This window comes from Desmodus rotundus, chromosome 11 (genome assembly GCF_022682495.2).
Source record: "Desmodus rotundus isolate HL8 chromosome 11, HLdesRot8A.1, whole genome shotgun sequence".
NCBI lineage: Eukaryota > Metazoa > Chordata > Mammalia > Chiroptera > Phyllostomidae > Desmodus > Desmodus rotundus.
Window position 1 is genome coordinate 67,484,201 of NC_071397.1, and position 10,193 is coordinate 67,494,393.

Consider the following 10,193-nt stretch of genomic DNA (forward strand, 5'->3'; position numbering starts at 1 on the left):
GATGTGAATTATAAATGTTCTGAGAGAGCTTTCTGTAGTGTGTATTTTTTAATCTACAATAAATTTAGTATCAATGAAATCTTAAAATTCATTTTATTATTGCAATTAAACATTATTTTATGTAAAATCATTGTGAATGTCAAAATAAGTAGAGAACTCATAGGCAAGCACATGCCTCTATTTAATAATTTACCAGATCACTAAAATTTACACTAAAGGTCAGAGGATCAAAGATGAATTAATCATCTAGTGGCTCAATCACTTAACTATTTGGATAAAAAAATTTATTCATAACATATCACTGATTCTACATGTATTTAACAATTAAATATTTAATATAAAATCATTTTCAATTACTAGAAAAATATAGGTGAATTTGTAATTCCCAAATTACAAATGGAGAAAATGGAGAAAAAATTTTGAAGCATAAAACCAGTGGGAGAAAAATAAAAGTTTAGTAAATTTAAAATCATAAACATTTGAAGGCACCAGCATCCATGAGGGTCAACAAATGAAAAAACTCAATGTCCATGTACAGGAAAATAAATACGAAAATTGTGAGAAAAAATGCACTACCATGTAGACTGGAGCAAACCACTCACACGCATTATCGACAGTGGTAAGGCAGAGTGCTTTCAAGTATTTTAGCTGCCCCCAGTGTACTTATTGTGCATACTAATGGGAGGAGACACTGCAGTAAAACACGGTTTTGCTGCTTTCGGTTGTCAGTGATGGTATATAATAGTAATGCGTACAGGTGAGAGAAAAATAGAGAAAAGAGCAGTTGCTAGTGAACGTTACTCAGATGCTTTTGTTGAGAGCCATCAGATTTCTGAGGAAGTTTACTGCATCTCTGCCACGTTGAATTTAGGGAAGTGTGAAGTAGTTCCTGGGTCAGGTCTACAGAGTCGACTGTTCCCTTAATAACTGGCTGAAAGCCTGGACTCCCACAAAACAGCCAATTCCATGTTCAGACAATACCACTTGCAGGAAAGCTGTTATCTATAAAATGAGCTATTTTCAGTGAGTGCTGAGATTACCTCCATTTTTGTTTTTAAACTTAAAAATTGATTATGTACTTACATATAAGTAAAATGACCTAACTGCACTATTGAAGCAAACATAACACTACTCCAACTGATAGAATTAATATGCCAAAACAATATAACAATGTTCTTTGAAATAGATTTCTGAAGTGAAGTATTTACTCTCTGTACTCTAGCACGTCAGTATTGTTTTATGGCTTATGCCCTATTATGCCTTCTCCTCTTAGTGCCCAGCAGCACGATTTCAACCTCAGGCACAGGTTTCCTTTGCACCAGCAGGATCTCACTGAAAGTGGGGATTATCTCTTAAGATTGGCACTTTCGGAATAAAAATGCATTCCCCATGCTTCAGTACAACTTTCCTTTCTCAAACAGATCTCTCCCGACTGCTCTTCTCTTTCATGAGGTGAAGGCCTGGTCTCAACTCCCCATAACTGACAGCCCTGGGGTATGGTTTCTGTCATCTAGTTCACAGCACGTGTGATCATATGTGTATAACACAGTGAGTCGAAATGAAGAACAAAGTTCAACTCCGTTACAAACGTCTTGCCTCTAGCTCTTAATAGTTGGGAGATTCTCTGCATGTAACTCATTCCAAGCCTTAATATTAACTAGCTGTGTGAGCTTGGGGTCAAATATACAAATCTAACTTTGTATTTCAGAGATGTTAGGGAAAAGAGATTGGACATTTTCAAATACTGTAAAATACAAGTAACATTATAATTTAAATTTGAATACACATAGGAGAATTATCTTAAGTTGTTACATATTTGCATTTTATAGTAAATTTAACCAACAAACACTGGGTTTACAAAAAGCAACGAATGGGCTCTTTGTAGTTAAGAAAATTTTGAAGAAATACAATTATACTTCCATAGAGAAGTTTATATTCTAGTTTAGTTAATGAGGTAATACCAAAAAAGAATACATTTTAAAAACAGAACTCTCTGGTCGAACTTAAAATGCACCTCGAAATAAGGTTAAATTGAATTAAGTGGCATAGTGAGTATAGTAGGTGACAAATTTTAAGATGAATTATAATCTACTAAAAAGGCACAGATTAGTAAGAAGTAGGCAGAGAGCACAGGAAGGGGACAAATCACACATTTGTTTGGTAAAGAGCCGTGGAACAGAGGCTGCAGCTCAGGCCCAAACTCTGGTAGGAGCTGAGGGAGAACACCGGCGGCTCCAGCTCAGCCTCTCCTGAAGTGGAAACCCTCTCTGCAATAGCCTGTCAGAGACCACGTTGCTTCTGATTAAATCCTTGTATTCCAAGGAGCACACGAGGCAGCCAATTCAATGTTCAGGCAGTATAGGAAAGCTGTTATCTATAAAATGAGCCCAAATAGGAATGAAATGCCATCAGGTTTGATGGAGGGTACCTGCTCTAAGCGAGGCAGTTCGCAGACTTAATTCGGTAAGTATTCGCAGTATGGCACACAGCGCACATCCCACCGCCCCCTTTCGAGCAGGAAGTAGGCTCCTGGATACGCACTGTGGTCAGTCTCACACAGTCCACACGCAGCAGAGCCAGGATTTCACTCAGGTTTGACTCCAACAACACCCCCATCTCCTCCCCTCTCAATCGGCTGTTTGCAGCTGACCAGGCTGGCTACGGGTGCTGCACGTTAGACCAGTGGGAGAGGAGACAGGCAACAATGAGATGTGATTATGAAATTTTAGAGAAAATGGAAATCCTGGGAAATTGAATGACGTCTGATATATTCAATCGAAAAGTTTTAATGATAAAGAAATCTGGGAGTTCACTAGAAGTGGCCTAAGAATATAACAAATAGAACCAATAAACCATCAAACTAAATAACTGTAGCTTTGCATGATAAAGGGATTCCATCAAAAACAAGGCGGTCTCGCAAAAGGAGTGAATTTGGGGATGGGGGACAAGTGACTGAGAGATGCTGAAGAAACCCACCGCTCAGGTCCCTGAGCCGCTTGAGTGGGTGCGTGGAATTTGACACATCTGTCCACTGCGTGGCACCCACTGTATGAGTTATAGGGCTCACTCGCACCAACGTGACTGCTGGGGCCGCCAGGACAACATGAAATACTCGTGCTCCCCAGCACTGACGGTGGGAGCATTAACCGTCAGAAAGAAACTTCACCTGCTGAAGATAGCTTTAAATCCGATAGATGCCCAGGTGTGGCAAGAGCTCACTTAACTGAAGTTTACGAAAAGCCCTAATAAGATTCCTTATAAGGCCATTCATTGCCTGGGCCACCCTGCAGTTTGGGATCGGCGCCTTTCTCATGATCACCGGCTGCCTCCTGCTTGGCCTGGCTGCATCAGCAAAGTAGGCTCCTAAAGGGCCTTTGCCTTTCTGATTGGCAGCCTGGTGTTGCCGCCCGGGTTTTAGCACCTGCTCGTGGCCTGCAGAGCCGGTCGAGGCAGCCAGCGCTACTCCCACCCCGGACTGAGCTGACTAGCCGCCGCCGCAAGGCAGGAGGAGGCACAGATGGGGATGAGCGGAGCTTTGGGCGTTTTGGCAGAAGCTGGGGAAATCTATGCAGCTACTAGCAACACTATGGCCAGATTTTATAAATTCCTACCCAGAATGTTAATTGAGTTTATAATTAGACAAACAAGAAGCTAGGACGTGCTCTATTTTTATTTTCCTGGCTCTAGCTGAACCCCCTGACAGCTTTTTCCATGTGAATATGAATAATGGAAGACTAGCAACATGAATTGTATGGGGAAGTGAATAGTTACATTGTGGAACAAAATGCTGTCTCCACCATCCTATTTAGAGCTGAACATTTCTTTTAAATAGTCCTCATTGATAACCTCATTTTGTGGCAAAAGGAGAAATGCACTATATCTAATTTTGTGTTACTAAGTAATTTATTTAGAAAATTTTGGAGTATCTTACCCCCGACTACCCTGTTCAGTAATGCAGGCTGCGTTCCCTTCCTGCACTTCCTCTGATCACTAGTTTCCTCATTACTTTTTCACTTCCAGAGAATTTATGTCTTCCCAATATACTAAACAATTTGATTATTTACACTATTTATTGTCTAGTGCCTACTTTTTGCCACTGTTAGGTTAGCTCTAGGAAAATAGGGATTTTCTATTTTTCTTTTTATGTAAGAGAAATATACTACTACCCAACCTCTACTGTAAGGTTGGCAGCCCTGAGAACTCCCTTTGTTAAGGTAGTATGTCATGGATGTATTCCTGCCCGCAAAGCAAAGAGGAGCAGACATATTTCCACACGCAAGGAAAATAGGGACTTTTTGCCTGTTTTGTTCAGTATTTAGAAAAGAGCACAGAATGTAACAAGAACAGGACAAATTTGTGGATCAAAGAATAAATAAGTAAATTGTTGCCTAACTTGAAGGGAAACGTGAAGGCTTAAGAATAAATTGAACCTGTGCACTTTTGAAATTTCTAGTCATCTCACTCACTGATAAGTTAAAAAACAAACAAGCAAAATTTATCTAAAAAATCCGTGGGCAACTATATTTTAAAAATATCATCTCAGTCAGTCTCAAGTGGTCGTATATTATGTGATTACTTTTACTTAACATTCTTGAAATAAAATTGAAGAGATGAAGATAGATTACTGGCTGCCAGAATTATGGTGGTGATGACAGGAAGCTACTATACAGGTGACAGAATTGCATAAAACCACACACACACACACGCATGCACGCACACACACGCACACGAGTCCCACACACACATGCACGCACACACACGCACGCGAGTCCCACACACACACATGCACGCACACACACACACATGAGTCTGACTAAGCTCTGGGGGCTGCTCCCCCTTGTCAGCTTGTTTGCAGCTGGTGACCATGTGTTACGCAAGATGTTACTATGGGTAGAAGCTGGATAAAGGGTGTATGGGACTTCCCAATTGTTTTTTTGTTTTTGTTTTGCAACTTTGTGTAAATACATAATTATTTGAAAATAAAAAGTTAAAAAATGGTAAGAATTTTAAAATGTGTCATAAAATATGTTTGAATACATGTATTCTATGTCTCTGTTATGCACTAGTTTGACAAAAAATTTTGGCAGAGTCAAAACTCAAACACACAAGAAACCTTCATTTCCTCACGGGCAACAGAATAGTGCAGCCACCTCAGGAGTGTGCCAGGCTCCGATATGCTCCAATCAGGGACTGCCAACCACTGGTGAAAACAAACACCAATATCTAAATCAGAAATTCCAAAATCCAGTAAGACTGAGAGGAAAGTCAAATTCCAGGTGCCGTATCCAGGTTCTTTTACCTTTCTGGACTATGTTCAGCCAACTAATATTTTCTCAGCCTGACTTACATAACTAAATACAAGCAGCTCTCAACTGTGAGAAAAACAACAGGGGCAGGGGAGTGAGCCCCGAGTCACGCAGGCTTACAGGGTTACAGTTTAGCTGTGGTAACCCTGCCCAAGGCACTGGACTGTATGGAGCCTCATTTCCTCCTATACAAAGAGGTAGTAAGAATATTTACTTGCAGGAAGCAGAAGGGGTATAAAAGATCACAAATGTGAAAACGACCTGCCCATGCCACACGCACGCATAGTTCAGTACATATTATTTTCTTGTACTTGTTCTTGAAATAAATAGAAGTACCTTGTTATGTTACTGCCCCTAATTCTACAGACAGTGGGACTTTTGTAAGCCACTAAATGATTTTTTATGTCCACATTGCAACCTTTCATTTAGTTACTATTTTCTTTAAGGGTATCCCTTACCGTATGGGAACCTGAATATTGTCATAAATGTCAGATTTTATGTTTTCTGCTCTGTGCATGTTACCACCTGAAAACTGTGTTGCCTACAACATCAGAGTCACAAAGCAGGGTGCTTGCTATCTTTTATTTATAAATGTTAACTTTACCAGTGAAAGTTCTTTTGACGAGTTCTTCCATTGTATCTCATGTCATAAATTTTAGCATTAAAGATGTCATAACATCTTTAGGGCTTCTAAATACATACACAATCTGATGGTAAGCGGAGGTGATTTTAGATGTTTTAGACAGCTATACAATTATCTTCATTTGTATTAAGCATAGTACTTTTTATGAAAACTACTAAGAGGACTTTAATTACCCATTTGTTCAGAGTATTCATACTATATATGCTACCCTCTCATTAGTTACTTAGTAACCAACTCAGTTATCCAATTGGTTATTAGCGGCAAAAACCACATTCACATAACTTTTATTATAGTATGTTGTAACTGTTCTATTTTGTTATTGTTTTTGTTAATCTCTTACTATGCCTAATTTATAAATTAAACTTCATCATAGTTGTGTATGTATGGGAAAAACAGTGTATGTAGGGTTCGGTACTAGCTGCAATTTCAGGCCTCATTGGGGGTCTTGGAACATGTCCCCCGCAGATGAGGGGGTGCTGCTGTACACCACTTCTCAGGCAGTGCAGTGATTTTTTTAAAGAGTGTTCTCAATCGCTCTCTCTTGTCCCTTACTACATTACTGTCATTCAATTAATTTATCTACAAGCTATATTCATCCAACACATTATTTTGAACAAACTGTTACCTGTTAGATAAATTGAGAGGGACCCAGAGGAGAGGGGCTTCTTCCAAGCTTCTCCCTGTGTATTCTGAGTACTCCACAGGCTGTGCTAAATAAATGAAATATATGTTATGTTTTTTCCATCAAAACTAGAATGCACTATATATCCTTGAATTCAACTAAAAAAGTAAAAGTTTATTTTACCTTCATTTATTCTTTCTCTAATGCTTTTCCTTTCTTTGTGTAGATATGTCTTTCTGACCTATATCATTTTCCTTCTCTCTGAAGAACTTCTTTTAATATTTCTTACAAGGCAGGGCTCCTGGTAGCAAATCATCATCTGGGAAAGTCTTTATATCTCCTTCATTTGCGAAAGATAATTTTATTGGATACAGAATTGTAAGTTGGCTGAGGTTTTTTCTTTCAACAATTTAAATACTTTACTCCACTCTTTTTCTTTTGCTTCTGTGGTTTAAAAGAGAAGTTTGATACAATTCTTATCCTTGTTCCTGTAGAGACAGGTAAAATGTTATTTCCTCTGGCTTCTTTCAAGATAGCCTTCTCGTTTTGGTTTTCTGTGCTTTGAATATGCTATATCCAGATACATTTTTTAACATATATTTTTCCTGAGTGTTCTCTTAACTTCCTGGATTTGTGGTTTGGTGTCTGTCATTAGTTTTGGAAAATTGACAGCTAACATAACTTCAAATATACCTTCTGTTCCTTTCTCTCCTCTCCTTCTGGTATTTCCCTTAAGCGTATTTTACACTTTTTGTAATTATCTCACAGGTCTTGGCCATTCTGTTCCTTTTTTCCCATTGTTTTTCCCCCTTGCTTTTTCATTCTTATTGACATCTTCAACCTCACTGATTCTTTCCTCAGTCATGTCCATTGTACTTATTATTCTATTTCTTTTATAATGTTTTAAATTTCCAGCATTTCCTTCTGATTCTTAGAGTTTCCACCTCTCTGCTTAGAGTATCCATCTGTCCTTCCGTATTGTCCACTTTTTCACTGGAGCCTTTAACTCATTAAATATAGTTTATTTAATCTCAGGTCGATAATTCCAAAATCTCTGCCATGTCTGAATCTCACAAAGCTCACTTTGGTTCTGACGTCTATTTTTCTTCAGACTGTGTTCATTGTCTTTTTGCACATACTGTAATTTTTTGTTGAAAGCTGGAATGGTATATTAAGTAAAAAGAACTGAGGTAGATAGACCTTTATTTAGTGTGAACTATTGTACTCACCTCGCTAAGAATTGGGCTGTTTACTCTTTGCTGCAAATGTGTGTGGTTTTAGAGGCTAACACTGCTCTAAGGTCATTATGTGTGTGTCTGCCCTCTGTGGTCTTTGGGTTCCCTACAGACTCTTTTGAATGAGATCTCAGGTTTGAAGTTCCTCGTGTAACAATCCCATCATTACAGGAGCCCTGTTCATATGGAGATCAGGTGTGGGAGAAGGAAGTATTCCACAGCCCTTGATTAGATCTCAGTCTTTTGTGTGTCTTTATCCCTGCGGTGTTTCCTTATCCTCCCCAGTTTTAGGAATACAGGTAGGCTAGAGGGGCCTAGATTTCAGTATCTCCTCTCCAGTCCTTTGGGCTGTAGTAAAACTAAACCAACCCTAGTAAAAACTGGTTAGGCTCTGGTAAAATAGTTTCCCTTGAGGGCATGCCTTGTTAAGGAGAACAGAGAACTCTGGGAGTTTTTCAAAAAATGGTTACTTTCCCCCTGCTCCTACCAAAAGCAGGACAGGCCTTTTCTCTGATGTTCACATTGAGAGCCTAGCAGGGCTCCAGGAGGTAAAACTCACGAATCATTCATTTCAACGGCAAACTGTGGTCAATTCTAAGAATGAAAAGTACGGGGTGCTTTGACAGCACAAAGAAAATGGAAACTGAGATTGTTTGTGGGATCAGGGCAAGTTGGCTTAAGGAAAAGAACCTAGTGAAAGAACCGGGGAAAGTGTGTCAGGCAGAGGAAACATGTAATTGCTCTGAGGTGGGAAGAAACATGGAACATTTGATTAAAAGAAAAAAAAAATAAAGGAGACTAAATTGCAGAAAGAGAGGGGAGAGTGTCTTAGGACTAAGCTGGGAAGGTGAGTGGGCTGAGCTTTTGTCTGTCATATTCTAGAATCAATGAGAAGCAACTTTAGGAAGACTTCAGTCCAAGTCTAGATAGAACTTTGGGTTGAAGATGAAAACAGAAATAATAACAGACATTTTCTTAGGTTGTTCCTTTCAGCCATTCTTCTCTCCTAAAGTGAAAAGATAAGCAAGCACTAGGTCTGTTCTTTGATCTTTCTTTCTTCCACCACCCTGCTCTTGTCAGTCCAAAAAAAGGCCTCCATCATCTCATGCCAGCTGCAAGGGGGAAGAGAAAAGAACCATGAAGGAGGAAAATGTTAAGTTCTTCAACTTTTGCACAAATTAAAAAAAATTATAATTCTAGTTTATCTTCCATTTTGTTTTTGAGTGAATTCCAAGAGTTCTAGTTTGGGCAATCTGACAGCCAGGCGTCCCTGAACCAGCAGAAATTACCTGCAACATTTTGTGTGTGCGCACCCATGTGATTTGGGGGAAGAGTGAAGGTCCACAGCTTTTATCAGACCATTGAAGGGTTCTGTGCTTCTCTCACCCCGATGAGTGTGGGAGGAGGTAAGTAGCATATTCTTACATGAAGAAAGAATTTATGACCAACATACTGCTAATTGGAAACCATATTAATGTGAAGTGTCAAATACAAAGTATTAATTTGTTTATTAAAAAAGAGACAGAGTAAAATTAATGTTAAAGACTTTAATTAACTTAGAGTTTATAGTAAGGTTAGATAGAGTCCCATCCTATGTAGCTTTTTCATGTTGGAGACTGAATAATACGAGTTAATAGTCATAGTCATGACCTTAAATATTGCAAAATTATGAACTCATATTTATATTATCAAATAAAGATTATACTATGCAAATATAGCTTTAGGGTTAATTTGAACTTCAATTATTACAAAACAGGTAACCCACGAACTGTCTTATTTATGTGGGGTAACCTGCATTGCTTTTGCCTTGAAGGTAATACTCTGCTTACTCATTTGGCAGATTCTACATGAGTGGGGAGGGCAGAAGGAGGACTTCCTTGTTTATTCTCCATAAATTTCCTCTGTTTGGTTTAAACAGTGAGATATCTTTGCCCTCTAAGTGTCAGTTTTGGGATCTCCTGGTCTGTTCTCTCTCTCTCTCTCTCTCTCTCTCTCTCTCTCTCTCTCTCTCTCTCTCTCTTATCTCTTTGTCACACTGGCACACTCACACACATACGCCCTGTGAATGCGTTGTTTCTCTGCTAAGGAACAACTCCCCCCTCACCGAGCAACTGGAATCAACCTATCAGATCTTGAAAATCCTCCCGCGCTGGGTCGTGGCTCCTTCTCCTTAGAGCTCCGGTTTCCAACCCCGACTGGTCGACTGTAGGTCGGATTGGCTGAGCTAGGAAGAGGAGCAGAAGCTTCACCAAATCACAAATCTAGGATTTTCATCTTTCTTGTTCTCCTCCCTAGAATGCTAGCAACCAATGTGCTCCTATGTTTCCCTTAGAGGAACCTTGCCTGGGGTTGCTATGGAGACAGGACGCTGCAACTTGCAGAGCAAC

The 10,193-nt window shown here is 39.4% G+C and overlaps 1 non-coding gene across 1 annotated transcript; it reads right to left on the reverse strand.

The window, feature by feature from the left end:
* Positions 1 to 4,141: 4,141 nt before the first annotated feature.
* LOC112297438 (small nucleolar RNA U109) lies at positions 4,142 to 4,279 on the reverse strand. The gene has a single exon (XR_002974020.2). It is a non-coding gene; the product is annotated as a small nucleolar RNA U109 (small nucleolar RNA).
* Positions 4,280 to 10,193: the final 5,914 nt, after the last annotated feature.